Genomic DNA, 15,980 nt, shown 5'->3' on the forward strand with positions numbered 1-15,980 from the left:
GGTTAAAGACTCCATTTGTTGGGTAAGAGACCCTTGGTAGTTCACATTTCAATAAACCATAAACTTTTACATGCATATTAAACACCAGAGGGCTTGCAATCACTTATTATCTATATCTATTGAACTTGCATCTATGCCATCAAAAACCAAAGTGCAAGACAAAAAGCTGTTTTATTAAAAACTTCACATTTTAATCAGATCAACATCTCTAATGTCCCCAGGAGTGTTGCAACATGGAAAATAAGATTTTGTAGTCCCATTTGGGCTCACTGGATGTTCCGTTTTACAACCACAGTTTTTCACCCCCATACAAACCTCACATCTTTTTTGCTAAACAGAGTTAGCAGGGAAAAAATTGTAAAGCAATGGTTCTCAACCTTGACTTCACTGGAATCATCTGGAAAGTTTTAAGAATCCCAATGCTTAGGCCACATCCAGACCAATTACAGTGGAATCTTTGAGGGTGGGACCAGGGCATCATATTCTTTTAAAACTTCTCATGTGAACGTGAGCCCAGGCTGAGGCCCCTGCTACAAACCTTTTCCGTGCCTCCTTTGTTCTTTGCTGGGTTCCCCCACTTTCAAATCTGTCTGGGAAACTCCCCGAACTCTAAAATAATGTTTTACTCTGCATAAACTATTGCACAGTAACACGAACTCTTAATGTTTTCTTTAAAGGAAAATGATCTACAAGGAGGGAAAAATGTTTTAAATGGAACACCTGATTTCCAATACCATCACAGGGCCAATATCAGAGAAGTTGTGTTGTGGATTTTATCTCTTTCTTCAACCTCAAAGCACTTTATAAAAGAAGCAGTTTGTTCTGACTCTTTCAAGAAAACTCAGTTGCTGTGGATATACAGGGGGTACGAACAAGAGCAGCATTTTAAAGTATGTGGGCTATAGGCCATTGCGTCAGTCACCTGGGCTCCAAATCCAGATACTTGAATGTCTCATATAGGGGCCTGTTAATTTGCATTCTCATAAGCTCCCCAGTAATGCTTATGTAAGCACATTTTGAAAACCATGGAACTAGCATGTTAAATCTCTGACAGCAGTGCCATCTATATAATATTAGTGATATGGTCTGCCTGTGTCCCCACTCAAATCACATCTTGAACTGTAGTTCCCATAATCCCCATGTGTCATGGGAGGGACCCAGTGCGAGGTAATTGAATCATGGGAGTGTTACCTCATATGCTGTTCTTATGATAATGAGTGAATTCTTACAAGATCTGATGGTTTTATAAGAGGCTTTCTCTCCTACCCTTTGCTCTGCACTTCTCCTTCCTGCCACCACGTGAAGAAGGATGTATTTCCTTTCTCTTCTGCCATGATTGTAAATTTCCTGAGGCCTCCCCAGCCATGCTGAACTGAGTCCATTGAGCCGCTTTCCTTTACAAATTACCCAGTCTCAGGTGTGTTTTTATTAGCAGTGTTAGAACAGACCAACACAATCAGTTTATACAAAATAAAAGAAAATTAAAGTGGAGGAAATATTGAGTCCTATGCTAATACAATTAGCAGGTGGGAATAAATTTTTATAAAGAGTTAAAATACAGCAGAAATACCTATTGTCCCTGAAGCTATTGGGTTTCACTGATGATAAATGTGTTTGACTGTGTTTTTTGGTGGATAAATAAAAAGGTCTTCCAGGGGATTTGCATAATCAAATTCCATGTGCTAAAATTTCATGCTTCTATGTAAAAAAATCTATGTTTAGCCAGGCATGATGACTCACACCTGTAATTTCAGAGCCCTGGGAGGCCAAGATGAGAGGAGCACTTTCAGTCCAAGAGTTTGAGACCATCTGGGTAACACAGTTAAACCCCATCTCTACTAAAAAATGTAAAAAATCAGCCAGGCACAGTGGCACATGTCTGTAGACCCAGCTACTCAGGAGGCTGAGGCAGGAGGATTGCTGAAGTCTAGCAGCTTCAAATTGCAGTGAGCTATGATCCTATGATTGTGCCACTGCACACCAGCCTAGGTGACAGTAAGAGACTTTGTCTTAAAAAAAAAATCTGCATTTTGATACAGCCTTGGCCACTTTCTAGGTGACCTTGGACAAATTACCCAATCCCTCTGATTATCACTGTCAAATGGGGACCCCAGTGCCTCACAGACTATGTAAAACTGTAATAAGATTATTTATGTGCCTTATAATCTGTGATGCACTGTGCAAGTACTGGCTACCACTAAATTTCCCACTGTCCAGACCCACATCGTCATGCTGGACAGAGCTCAGAAAAGATCTAGTCTTGCCGAGATACATATCAAACAGTTTAGTGGCTGGGCTGGGACAGCAATCCAGGACCACTGGCTGTATGCAGTCTTTTTTTCCATCCTCCCCCAACATCTAAATTGAGATGTTTAGCTCAAATGGGTATCATATTGAGTAAGGAACTCAGAGCAATGATTTGGATTCTTTATGTGACAGAGAAAAGTAAAATTTAAGTATTTTAAATCTTTCCTTTCTCATGTCTTCTGAAGAGAAGGGACACTTTTTCAAGTTAGGTATCAGACGTTTGTTCTGCTAAAGAAAGAGGTAATCGGTAGAGACTGTGAAGAGCTGAGAAGGCCAAATCGTGCTACAGGAGAGAAGGCTAAGAGCAAAAGCCAAGATGAGAGATAAGGGGAGCTAAGCAAAAGAGGGCAAGGAGGATGAGGAGAGAGGAGAGGCAGGTGGAGGCAGGGGAAGGTGTGGGCACTGCTTGAGGAAGTGTAATTCCTGGAGGGAGAGAGATGCTCAGGGAGGATTATTAGAGAATTTTGCTTTCCAAAGATGCACAACACAATCTCTTTCTTCTCCCTCCAAGGCACCTTTAGGGATGATCTACATTGCTTTCAAGTGCTTTTAGTGTCCAATTTGGGTTTACTTGTATGTTTGATTTTTAGAATGCATTGGTGTATTAAATTTAGCATGAGGAAAGAGTAAAAATTTAAGATAGTTACATCTATTTAGGTAAATATTTTACCACCACTTTTCTCTTTGGGATTTAAAAAAATTATAGAAGTGAAACAAACCACCATTCAAGACAAAATAAACATAAATTCACACACAGTAAAGGCTTGTTAAGTGGGTCAGGCCTTGTCTTTATTTCTGAAGTTCCCTCCCCAGGATAAGGGGACCACCCTAGGCTAGACCCTAAGAGCAAACAGTCTTGCAATTCCTTTAAATCTGTGGTTCCAGCATGAGGCATTCTGAGACTTTCAGTGCTCATTCAGGGTCACAATGTTCTATAACTGTTCCCTTCTCGCTGCCTCTCTGCCTCATGACCATCTATATGCTGATTGTTTTTGCATCACTGCTATGGTTTGAAAAATAGTGTCCCTTCCAAAATTTATATTGAAACTTAATTCCTGTTGTGGCAATATTAAGAGGTAAGGCCTGTTTCAGTCTGTTCTCATGCCTCTATAAAGAACTAGCTGAGACTGGGTTATTCATAAAGAAAAGAGGTTTAATTGACTCAGTTCTACAAGTGCACAGGAGGCAGAGCTGGGGAAGCCTCAGGAAACTTACAATCATAGCAGAAGGGTGGAGGGGAGGCAAGCACATATTCACATCACAGCAGGAGAGAGAGAGAAGGAGGAGTAGCTACATATTTTTGAATAACCAGATCTCATGAAAACTCACTCACTATTATGAGAACAGCAAGGAGGATATCCACCTCCATGAGCCAATCACCTCTACCAGGTCCTTTACCCCAACATTAAGGATTACAATTCAACATGAGATTTGGGTGGGACACAGAGCCAAACCATATTTGGGAAGTGACTAAGTTGTGAGGGCTCTGCTCTCATGAATGGGTTAAAGCCCTTATAGAAGAGGCTTCAGATAGAATGTGCCCCTTCCTTGCCCTCTGCCTTCTTCCATGTGAGGATGCAACAAGAAGGCCCTCACCGTACATCAAATGCTTACACCTTGATCCTGAACTTCCCAGCCTCCAGCACTGTAAGAACTGACTTTCTCTTCTTTATAAATTACCTAGTTTCAAGTATTTTGTTATAGCAGCACAAATGAACTAAGACAGAAATTGGTACCAAGGAAGTAGGGTGTTGCTTTAACAAATACCTGAAAATGCAGAAGCAGTTTTGGAACTTGGTAATGGGTAGAGGCTAGAATGGTTTTAAAGTAAACACCAGAAGAAGCCTATATTACCACTAATGGAGAATTCAGGGCGATTCTGGTGAGGGCTCAGAAGAAGAGAGCTATGGAGCGAGCCTCAATGACAGAGATTATCTAAGATGGGAACAGAAATGTTGGCAGAAATGTAGAAAGTAAAGCCATTCTTATGAAGTCTTAGACAAAAATGAGGAATATCTTACTGAAAGCTGGAGGGAAGGACATCCTTATTACAAAGTGACAAAGAATTTGGTTAAATTGTGTCCATGTCCTACTGCTTTATGAAAGGCAGAATTTAAGAGCTATGAACTAGGATATTTGACAGAAGTAATCTCTAAGCAGAGTGTTCAGGGCGCTGCGTGACTTCTCTTAACTGCTTATAGTAAAATGTGAGAAGAGAAAAACAAGTTAAAGATGGAATTTATAATAAAAAGGAAAAGTGAATGTAAACATTTTGGAAAATTCCCAGCTTGGCCATGTAAAGAATAAAAAAAGAGAAAACCAAGGGTGTGGCCAAGTGACCTTTTGATGAGGAGATTAGTGTGACTAGAAGGAAGCCAGATGTTATTCATTAAGAAAATTGGAAAATGACCGCAAAGGCATTTCAGAAATTATTAATGCTGCCACTCTCATCACAGGCCCACTGCACCAGGACCTTAAAGACCTTCCTCCCTTTCAAGGGAGGAAGGGACCCAGGGCTTCCTCAAGTCTCTTCTTCCTGCATTCCAGTGCGACACTCCTCTGCTCACTCCCCGCACCCTCTCACACCACTGCTGGGGCTCAAGTGACAGCACAGACTGTTCCCCTGGTGAGCACATCTGCAAAACCTGGCAGTATCTACATGGTGCTGACTGTGCAGGTACTCAGAGTGCATGCGCTGTGCAGGCATGGCTACCTCCACCTAGATTTCATAGGATGCTTCAGAGTTTCAAGGCCCTGGCAGAGAATTGCCACAGGGTCAGAGGCATGTGAACCAGAGCAACTTCATCTTGAATAGGAGCTGGAGGGATAAACTGAGACTGAGATCTACTGGGCTGCATTCCCAGATAGTAAGTCATTCCAAGTCACAGAATGACATAGGAAGTAAGCACAAGATACAGGTCATAAAGACCAAACTGTGATAAAACAGTTTGCAGTAAAGAAGCTGGCTAAAATTCACAAACCCAAGATGGCACGACAGTGACGTCTGCTTGTCCTCACTGCTACACTCCCACCAGTGCCTTGACAGTTTCCAAATGCCATGGCAGTGAGGCCTCACAAGGGCAATGTCTCATGACATTGTATGGGACAGGGCTACTCCTGAGACACTAGAACTATCAGGCAATTCCTCTCTGAGGAGAGCCACAGACACTGAGTGCCAGCCCATGAGAGCCGCAGTCTGGGCTGTACCCAGTAATGCCATGGAGGTGGGATCCCTGAAGCCTTGAAGACCCAAACTTCACCCTAGCGTGTCTGGAAGGTGTGATATGGAGTCAATGAAGATTGTCCTCAAGCTTCCAAATTTAATATTGTGTGCCTTGTTGGATTTTGGACTTACCTGGGAGCCATTACTCCTTTCTTTCTGCATATTTCTCCCTTTTGGAATGGGAATGTCTATCCTATACCTATCGCATCATTGTATTTTGGAAGCACATATTGTGGGATTTCACAGGCTCACTGCTGGGGAGTAATTTGCTTCAGGATGAAGAGTACCTTGAATCTCACCCATATCTGATTTAGATGAGACTCTAGAGTTTACAGATTTGAGTTGATGCTGGAAACAGTTAAGACTTTGCGGGCTATTTGAATGGAATGAATGGACTTTGTAGGTAAGAAGGCTATGGATTTTTGGGGGGCCAGGGGTGGAATGCTATAGTTCGAATGATGACATCACCTGCAAAATTTATATTCAAACTTAATCCCCATTGTGATGGTATTTAGATGTAGGGCCTTTGGGAAGTAATTAAATCATAAAGACTCTAAGATCATGAAAAGATTAATGCCCTTATAAAGAGGCTTTAGAGAGAATGTGCCCTTTTCCTGCCCTCTGTTTTGTGCCATATGAGTGAGGATGCTGCAAGAGGGCCCTCACCAGACACCTAATGTCAGCACCTTGATCATGGCCTCCTCTGACTCCAGAAATGCAAAAACTTAATTTCTACTCTCTATAAATTACCAGTCTCATAATTTTATTATAGCAGCAAAGGCAAACTACAATAATCAGTCGATTTTTAATCCGTATCATACTACAGTTTTGTCCGTACCCAGTCTCTTCAGTTTCTGATCCTTGGCCCAGTTTCCCATGTATAATATATAGTCTGTACCAGTATCTCAAACTTGATTCCTCACCTTCATCCCAAGGACTGACTTCTGACTTTCACTCTTCTCTGTGGCTCCTGTGTGCTTCTTTGACTTCCTTGCTCTCAGATGTTTCTGGCAACACTTTCCACCATTCCAACTCCCCACCAGGCCTTAGTTCCAAGACCGAGACCCAGAAGTTAGCTTACAGCTCTTGTTATTCTCACTCCTCCTCCAAAAGCACCAAGGAAAAGATCAATGTCCCCTTGTAAACAAGGCAACAGGCTATTGTATTCCCTACCCATACTTTAATATCTCAAGGACTAGACTTGTCTGTTAAATGTAGGCATCTATGCACATGACTGATATAACCATTATCTGTTGTAGTCCTGAGGCAGTAATGAGTAAACACACATACACCCCCCAGAAAACTACTCCTGCACCTCTACACTTAAGTATGTGTGTGAATTCGTGCTAGTGCACAACTCGATCTAGACCTCTACATTTGGTATTTATTAATTTTTAAGAGATTTTAATTAGGAACCAACACATGTGTTCTATGCTATTTTCATTTGTTGATAAATTCTTTAATTCTTAACCAATTCTACTCAAGCTTAGCAAAGAAGAACGAGGATGCATTTTGTATTCTTAAAACTCCATCTGTTTTCTCAAGCATCGAAATAGAAAAGAAAAAGAAGAGGAAAGCCTCACGTCGATTACACCATTTTTCCCATGAGACGATCTTGTAGGTCACATGCTTTTCACCATTATTTCCAAGTTGCCTTCTGAGGGCACAAACGTAATGCAATTGGGCTCCAAAGCTAATCTGAGCAAAACTATTTACAGTCTGAATAAAATATTTTTATAGACTTAAGTAGCATCAAAATCAACAGCAAAACAGCTGTATTTTTGTAAGAAATAAGAAGTGAGACTATAGAACTGTATCATGGATGCTCTTTACTACCTTTTAAAATCAGCACATTTTCACCATTAGCACAGCTACGTTCTTTTCTTAGACACCCAGCCCCACATTTCAGCTTTGCCCCTTCACTAGGGAACACATGAGGGGGATGCAGAAGAGAGATAATTGCAAAAACATGGCACTTTATGCTTCAGTTGCCAGCTTTTCCCACCCCAAATAATACACTGGAATTTCGAGTCATGTGTAATCCTTTGTGAAGAAAGCATAGAATTATTTTGAAGGAAAATGAATAAAGAAAAAGTGATTTGTTTGAAGGGAGAAGAAAGCTACTTTTTCCTGTTGTCAGGATTATCAAACTTCTGGTTTTTAACTGCTTTTATCACCATATGAGATAAAGAGAATTCAGAGTGAATTCATTCAAGTCAAGTGACCTTATTTTGTGGAAGATGGATATTAATATTTCATTTTTCTGTCTCTGTCACTCACTCTGCCAGGTGTGGCCAGGCAAGGTTGCTGAAACCCACTCATCCCCACTCTGGTCTCGTTTCCCCTCCTTGGATAACAGTCACAGCAGCCACATACCAATGTGCTGAGAGTCACATTTTCCATCAGCAGCATTTTGCTATTTGGAAAGTCCTCAAGCAATTGTGCCAGCTGCCTTGGAGTTGCCTGCAATATGGCTAATGTGTTTCTCACAGAGGGTCTGGGAAGCTTTGTTAGTCTCAGGGGCATTCATTAAATGTTTTCAACAAAGGCAAGTTACCTTTGTCTGTCAAATCTGTTTCTGAACATGATCTCGAGTTACTCTGCATTTCAGGATGGCGCAGTAATTCTGTGATGATAAATGAGAATTGGATCCGGAAACGAAGCACCAGTTGTTCCTACCTCTGTCTTTTTCTTCAGAAGGAGCTCTGTGTTGTGTAATTCAGTTTTCATATGTGGCTCTTCTGGCACCTGTTTTTACATTAGGATATAGGGTACACAGAAATTTATTGCTTGTGTGGAAATTTCTTATGTTCACAAGTTGATTGCTGCTCAATCTGTGGCTCAGTGGATGAATTTGAAGTGTTAAAATAGTTAAAAACATTTCTAAACATTTAGTTTTATTGTTTTGTTTCGTTAGTTCAATGTTTACAACAATAAATGGTTTTTAAAACATCTCTGAAAAGTCCAGTGGAAAACAGAAAGTATGGAGGAGGAAGCAACCCTTTCTAGCAGAGGGTGGATGCAGGCGCTCAACCCTCAAATTCTTTTCCTTGGTTCCATTCGTCAGTGCTCTGCAGAAGTGCCCCCTAGAGAAAAGTTTCTCTGCGCATGTCTTGGTGGTAGTGTGGAGGCTCAGCTAAGATGCACCGAATCTTCAAGGTCCTGAGTAAGATAATGAGACTCTCTTGATTGAATCTCTTCTTGGCTAAAAATTTATTCTCCAGGAAGAATCTAAACATTGGGAAAACAAATTGATTAATAGCAGACAATGAAAGCTTCCTCCAGGTCGGCATTTAGTTACTGAAATCAGTCCCCAAGCCATCCTGAAGACTCTGGAAGGGATGAACCAGGGGACTGATTCAAGCTTCTACCATTTTTGGCATGATCTCCCACAAGCCTATCAAGGAATTTCTCTTTAATCAAATGTCCACATAAAACATAACAAATTTAAAAACCTCAAAGAAAATCAACAGGGAAAATTTTACAAAGAATTATCAAGAATGTTTGGTGTATTATTGGTGAGTGAGATGCATGATCTGTGTAGGGAGTAGGACTTACCATAGAGAATCTATTAATCAGTTCCATTTGGTCAACAGCTATGACTGCTCAAAATGCTGAGGTACCATCCCAACCACCTGCAACAAAGCCTGAGGCCAAGAGGTGGCCAGATTGCCCAAGTGTGAAGTGACTTCAGTATAGGAGGTACATTGCATTGTATCTGGGACAGTGGAATGTAGAGAAGACCTCTATTAGAGATGCCCTCTATCTTTCCTAATTCAGCAGTGATTTTCTCAATTAGATAACTGGTTTTCCTCTGCTGATGTTTGCAAGTTTTAAGCAATTAGTCTCAATATTTGCATGAACCTTTATTTACCTTAGAGGAAGGTGATCTTGTTGCTAGCTGGGAAAAAAAAATATGTCTTTGAAATTGTTTTCTGGTCCTTTTCCACTTGTTTCCCTAGGCACTGACTGAAGACAAAAGAAACTTCTCCAGTGGATGAAGTTTGTCCACTGGCATCCACAGCAATGATGTCCTTGCTTCCCAAAGCGTACACATTCTTTGCTGGTGAGTGAAAGACTGGGTTGTGGCATCCTTCCTCCCGCCTCATATGAAGACACATTCCTTCTGTTCTCTAAATAACCTTGAAACAGGCTAAGCTTTCCAGAGCTCATTTATAGAAATCCTCAGTTTATGCAAACGCAGTATCATGCAAAAGAATTAAAAAGGAGAACCAGAATTTAGAAATAGTAGTACAAGGGAAGAGCTCAGTGAGGACCACCCTGGAGATGGAGAAAAGATCCAAAGTCTGTTTCCAATTATGAGCTTCTTGGAGGAGAAGAATATTTAAAGTAGTTCAAAATCAGGTGAGGATGGAGAGGTCATCTGTGTTGAGGAGGGGCAGGGCAGCCTGGCTTGTGGTGAGTTGTAAACCTTGATTATAACTAAAATGAGATAAGTTTGTATGCAAACAAAGAGCAATGTGCCTTTGGGTATAGTGAATACAGCTGGGCAGACAGAATGGGAAAATAGAGAAAGGCTTCACTTAGAATGAAGGAGAGGGTCAGAGCAGTGTTATTAAAATATTTCCAGTGGGAAATCCTGGCTTCGTGAGCTCTACCAGGTTGTAGTTACTTTGGGTGATTCATTTCAACTCTGGTGGTCATAGCTTAGTTATCTTTAAGTGGTGGTATTAGCCAGTGTAGCCAGTGATTCTCAAACTTTTTTGATCTAAGGATGGCTTGACACTTTTTTTTTTTTTTTTTGAGACTCAGTCTCACTCTATCACCCAGGCTGGAGTGCAATGGCATGGTTTTGGCTCACCGCAACTTCTGCCTCCCTGGTTCAAGCAGTTCTTCTGCCCCCGCCTCCTGAGTACCGGGGATTACAGGCACCTGCCACCATGCCTGGCTAATTTTTGTATTTTTTTTTTTTGTATTTTTAATAGATACTAGGTTTCATCATGTTGGCCAGGCTGGTCTCAAACTCCTGACCTCAGATGATCCACCTGCCCTGGCCTCCCAAGTGCTGGGATTACAGTTGTGAGCCACCGCGCCTAGCTGGCTTCACACTCATAAAAAACTGTTGAGATGCCAAATAGTTTTAGTTTATGTGGAATCTATGTGTTGATAATTATGGTATTAGAAATTAAAATGATAAATTTAAATAAAAATATTCATTAGTTTATTTATAATAACAGTTATAAGCTCTTTTCATATTAACATAAAGTATATTTATGAAAATTAACTATATTTTCCAGAACAAAAAACAGTTTGGTGAAAAGAGTAATGTTGTTTTGCATTTTTGCAAATCTCTCTAATGCAGCTAGATTCTCATATCTGCTTCTGTAGACTGCGTGTTACAATATCACACATCTTGTAGTCTCTGAAAAACTCCACTGTATACGTATGAGATAAAGAATGCCTAAGTGAAATAATAACTAAGTATTATGAAAATAGTTTGGACTTGCAGACTCCTAGAAAAGGTCTTGGGAATGGGAAAGCTTATGTTTACATTCCCAAGGTGTAATAATATCACTCTTTGTTTTGTGCATGTAAGATACTCACAAAGTCTTTGTCCATTACTCACCTCTTCCTTTATCTGTGATCTTCAGATCCTTGGCAAAGGTGGAGATATCTTAGAGCCCTAAACTTCCCCCTCTATCCTCCTTCATTCTTTAAATAATGCAGTGGAATCTTCTCAGGACACTTCAGGCAACTCTGTGCCTCAATATCACCTGGTACCACCCTATACCTTTCTTATTCTGGAAGCTAGTTCGTCAGAACAGACAGGGAGAAGAGATAACTCTGACCTGACTTCTGCAATGCCCCTGAGCTGAGGGCATTATTTCATCACTTTACCCTGTCCCTGATGAACAAGCATGGGCTTTTGAATCAGACAGAATGGGACTGAATTCCAATTACATGATCTCTGTGATGGTGGGTTCCTGTAATCCCTGCTACTCAGGAGGCTGAGGCAGGAGAATCTCTTGAACCCAGGAGGCAGAGGTTGCAGCGAGCAGAGACTGCACAATTGCACTCCAGCCTGGGCAACAGAGTGAGAATCATTCTCAAAAACAAAACAACAAAACAAAACAAAACAAAACCTGATGTCCAAAACTAAAACTTTTAAATAGTTCAGGAAACAACCTAGTGAGAAAAGTGGCATTGTTTTACATTTTTAAAAATCGATTTAATTAAGGTTTTTAATGGGAATCAGATGGATTCTGAATTTTACATTCAATCTGTTACAATATTATGTGTCATATAGCCTCTGGAAACCCAACTGTATATTTGTAAGAAAATGAGAGTAAAAAAGGCAATGGTGTCATTATAAAAGTAGTTTTGACTTTGTGAATTCCTGGAAAGGATTTATGGGTCCCTAGGCGCTGTAACCCATTTGAGAACCAGTGAATTAGAGTAACACTCTTGAGCTCTCTTTACCATTTAGGATGATTACTGAGTTCTGGAGACAGACTGGGCTTCTGCCTTCTTTTGAGGGAGGTGTCTGCCTACAGAAAATTTATGTTCTGGGGTGAGTATTCAATTTGGAATAATATTATCAAGCCCACTTTTGGCTACATCTAACTGTATTGAACAAATAGCTTTGTTACTATTAAATTAGACCTATTGATCTCTATCCACAAGAGTCCTGCTGTATATCTTGGTTAGTTCAGAGCTTGGCCTGGCATCAGAGGTATTATTTTCCTCCTGCATCCATGATATGAGCTTGTATGATTCACAGTGTAAGGATAAAGGAGGAAAACGTGATAATAAATAGGGAATGACGGGAAAAATTGTCCAGAGTAAAGTATCAGATTCACCAGGGAAATCCGTGGATCCTTTCTCTGAGCTCACTCCAGCCCAAAGTAGGAGCCCGTCTTTGTGTGGTATTTGCAATACTAGATTTACTTATGTTCAAAAGCATTACTAATAAAGTAAATGACTATCATATGTGTCTGGTTATAAATCTTTTCTTTCTCCCATGACAAAAGCTAGGCCATTCACTTTTATCTGAAGTTCATAGCTATCTTCCTCTCAGACTAAATTCTGGGGAACGATTGGTAAGCCATTTCAATATGGCATCCTATGAGAAATAAAGCTCTGGAAACTCAGACATTCAGCCCCTTCCAAACTCAGAAGACAGCTGCTACCCACACAGTCAGTCAATAATCACATTTCCAAATCTTGCTTTGTAGCTGAACTTTTAAAGTACCTCTAGAGTTATGCTTGTACAATCTGTTTCTGTTTTACTACAATTCCTATTTAATTTGTACTCCACTAATCCAGATTTTTGCATAAACACCACTCCTATGATTCCCGTTTAATAGAATATTGAAAATCATTTCCTTATTGAAAGTGTTTTGGGCTATTAAGAATAAAATATTTTATTTTCAGAGCAGTTTTTACATTTTCCAAACTAAGGAGGTGGAACAGTAAAGATTCTTTTAGCTTGCCTTTCGTTTTCAGAACTAGCAGTTTCTTGTAATATAAAGGTCTTTGGGGTTTTTAGTGCAAGCCTATTGAAAACTGTCATTTCTTTCACTTCATTTCACTTATAAATAATACTATTTTACATGTTCTAGGTAAAAGAAAAAATATTTCTTTAAAAACTATTCTATATATTCCTTATAATGTAACCTTGTGTGTAGTGATGACCTTTTCCTACAAAAGAAAAATTTGTGTAAATGCTGCTTTAAGTTAATTATAAATAATGTTGCTGACATGAACAACTCAAGGCACACTTAGAAAATATATTTATATGGCCAAGCGTGGTGGTTCACACCTGTAATCCCAGCACTTTGGGAGGCCAAGGTGGACAAACCATGAGGTTAGGAGTTCAAGACTATCCTGGCCAACATGGTGAAACTACATCTCTACTAAAAATACAAAAAACTAGCTGGGCATGGTGGCAGACATCTGTAATCCCAGCTACTCAGGAGGCTGAGGCAGGAGAATCCCTTGAACCCAGGAGGCAGAGGTAGCAGTGAGCTGCGATGGCGCCACTGCACTCCAGCCCAGATAAGAGTGTGAGACTCTGTCTCAAAAAAAAAAAAAGGAAAATATATCCATATAACCCTGATTTTGGTAAACATTATTTCTACATACTTATTTCTGAGGCACAGGGTTTCTTATACAGTCAGCTATTTTGAGGTATTTGAAACACTTTTTAGTTTTATGCTAGTTGCAAAAACTGGCGTTTTAACATAAACTATCACTTTTACTTGCAGAGTTCGTTGTAAAAAATATGAAGATTTTATATCCAAAATCAAGATACTTCTATATACCTTTCCACACATTTCAAATTTGTGAAGTTTAAGAGGACTTCAGAAATGATCAGTATCATTTTACAAATTACTTGGAACATGTGTTAATCAGTCATCTTCCTTCGTCAAGCTGATTCTGGAATTTATGGAATGTACCTACACACCAAATTTTAAGTGACTGCATATGCTAGTTTCTAAACATTTATGAGGGTTCTTTCAGTTTTAGCATTTTGGGTGTTAGCAAATAGTCTATTCCTATTACCAGATTCCTAAGCACAACATTGTTTCATTATTGGAAAATAACATATTTTGGGGGCTGTAAATACTCTGTGAGGACAAATGGATTTTCTAAAAGAGACTACTGACCACATGATAAAATATGGCATCTTAATACACTTGTTTACTTGTTGATGAAAAACATACTCAAAGGTTAAACAACTTGAGCAAGTAATAGGCAACTGAGGTTGGCCATTTAAAAAGAGGAACAATAAGCATGAAAAATCAAGATGCTTTAATTTCATAGACAGCATGAATTAAAAGCGAGCCACTGCCATTCTGCTTTAATTTAAATAAATCAAATAAATGTTTTCATTGTCTCAAAAAACTACTTTTTTCAATAACATTCATGATATATTTTTCTTGGTTTGTGTACCTATTTGGAAAAGCCTCACCGAGAGAGTTGTTGGTTATGAAAAATACAATTCCCTTAGCCATTTACTGGGCTACATAATGTGGTGAAAAACAAGTTTCTCAAAGATAAATTGTATTGGTCATTAAAAACATATAGTGCTTCTCCTTAGACAGACTAAGTTTATCTGTTTATATTCCAGGATGAAATTAGAAAAGTGACTGATGACAGGGAAATAGGGTAAGATCTATTTTCACACAATATTTGTTATTCAAGTTAGCTTCAGAACTATTAATAAGTATTTCCAAGAGCAGTTTTCATCAACTTAGATTGGACCAAGAATTATGACCACAGACCACAGACCCCCTGCCATCCAGCTGGCGTCTCCCATCAAGTAATGCAATGGAGCTATCAAATTTTTTAATTTATTATTTTTTCATTATTTCTTCTAAAAAAAGCAGGATAGATATGAAGAACATGCAGGTTTGTTACATAGGTATACATGTGCCTGGTGGTTTGCTGCACCTTTGACCCCTCTTCTCAGTTCCCTCCTTCATCCCCTACTCCCCAACATGCCCTGGTGTATGTTGTTCCCCTCCCTGTGTCCATGTGTTCTCAATGTTCAACTCCCACTTATGAGTGAGAACATGCAGTGTTTGGTTTTCTGTTCCTGTGTTAGTTTGCTGAGGATGATGGCTTCCAACTTCATCCATGTCTCTGCAAAGGACATGATCTCATTCCTTTTTATGGCTGCGTAGTATTCCATGCTGTATGTGTACCATATTTTCTTTAGTCTATCGTTGCTGGGCATTTGGGTTGGTTCCATGTCTTTACATGTAAATAGTGCTGCAATAAACATATGTGTGCATGTGTCTTTATAGTAGAATGATTTACATTCTTTTGGGTAGGGGCTATCAAATTTTGTGTTAGGACTAGGTGGCCAGAGAACATATCTGCTCAGTTGTTCCTTCATTCCTATTCACTTTCCATACTCCCTCACACTCACTGTCAACCTCAGCCTCACCAAAGGATGATAAAGCAAATGCCTACAATTGCAAGTGAGTGAGCGAGCAAGTCGAACAGATGAAGGAAGACCTATAGGAAGCTAAGCAGAAGCATGTGCTACAACGGGGAGGTGCCTGATTCACTTGGGACAAAGCCAGAACCTTCCTTTCACCTTTTTGGTACCATTTCAGGCCTAGTTGAAAATAAACGTGAGCAGTGAAATGGGTGACCTTGAGTACAAGCTTATGAATAATGACAGTAAAAAAGGAATCGTAACCAGGAGCGGTGTCTCACGCCTGTAATCCCAGCACTTTGGGAGGCAGAGGTGGGGGGGATCACGAGGTCAGGAATTCGAGACCAGGCTGACCAACATGGTGAAACCCCGTCTCTACTAAAAATACAAAATGAGGCTGATGTGGCGGTACACACATATGATCCCAGCTACTCGGGAGGCTGAGGCAGGAGAATTGGAACCCAGGAGGCAGAGGTTGCAGTGAGCCGAGACCGCGCCACTGCACTCTAGCCTGGGCGACACAGTGAGACTCCGTCTCAA

General features: G+C 40.1%; 1 long non-coding RNA gene across 1 annotated transcript in view; it reads left to right on the plus strand.

Annotated features, from left to right (window-relative positions):
* The first annotated feature begins 9,492 nt into the window (after nucleotides 1-9,492).
* LOC119467004 overlaps nucleotides 9,493-15,980 on the plus strand; it is a 20,923-nt gene continuing 14,435 nt past the window's right edge. Inside the window, exon 1 of the long non-coding RNA XR_005195518.1 lies at nucleotides 9,493-9,596. This is a non-coding gene — a long non-coding RNA (uncharacterized LOC119467004). The remainder of the gene's footprint in view (nucleotides 9,597-15,980) is intronic.

The sequence above is a fragment of the Cebus imitator genome, unplaced genomic scaffold, assembly GCF_001604975.1.
Source record: "Cebus imitator isolate Cc_AM_T3 unplaced genomic scaffold, Cebus_imitator-1.0 Scaffold251, whole genome shotgun sequence".
NCBI classification, from domain to species: domain Eukaryota; kingdom Metazoa; phylum Chordata; class Mammalia; order Primates; family Cebidae; genus Cebus; species Cebus imitator.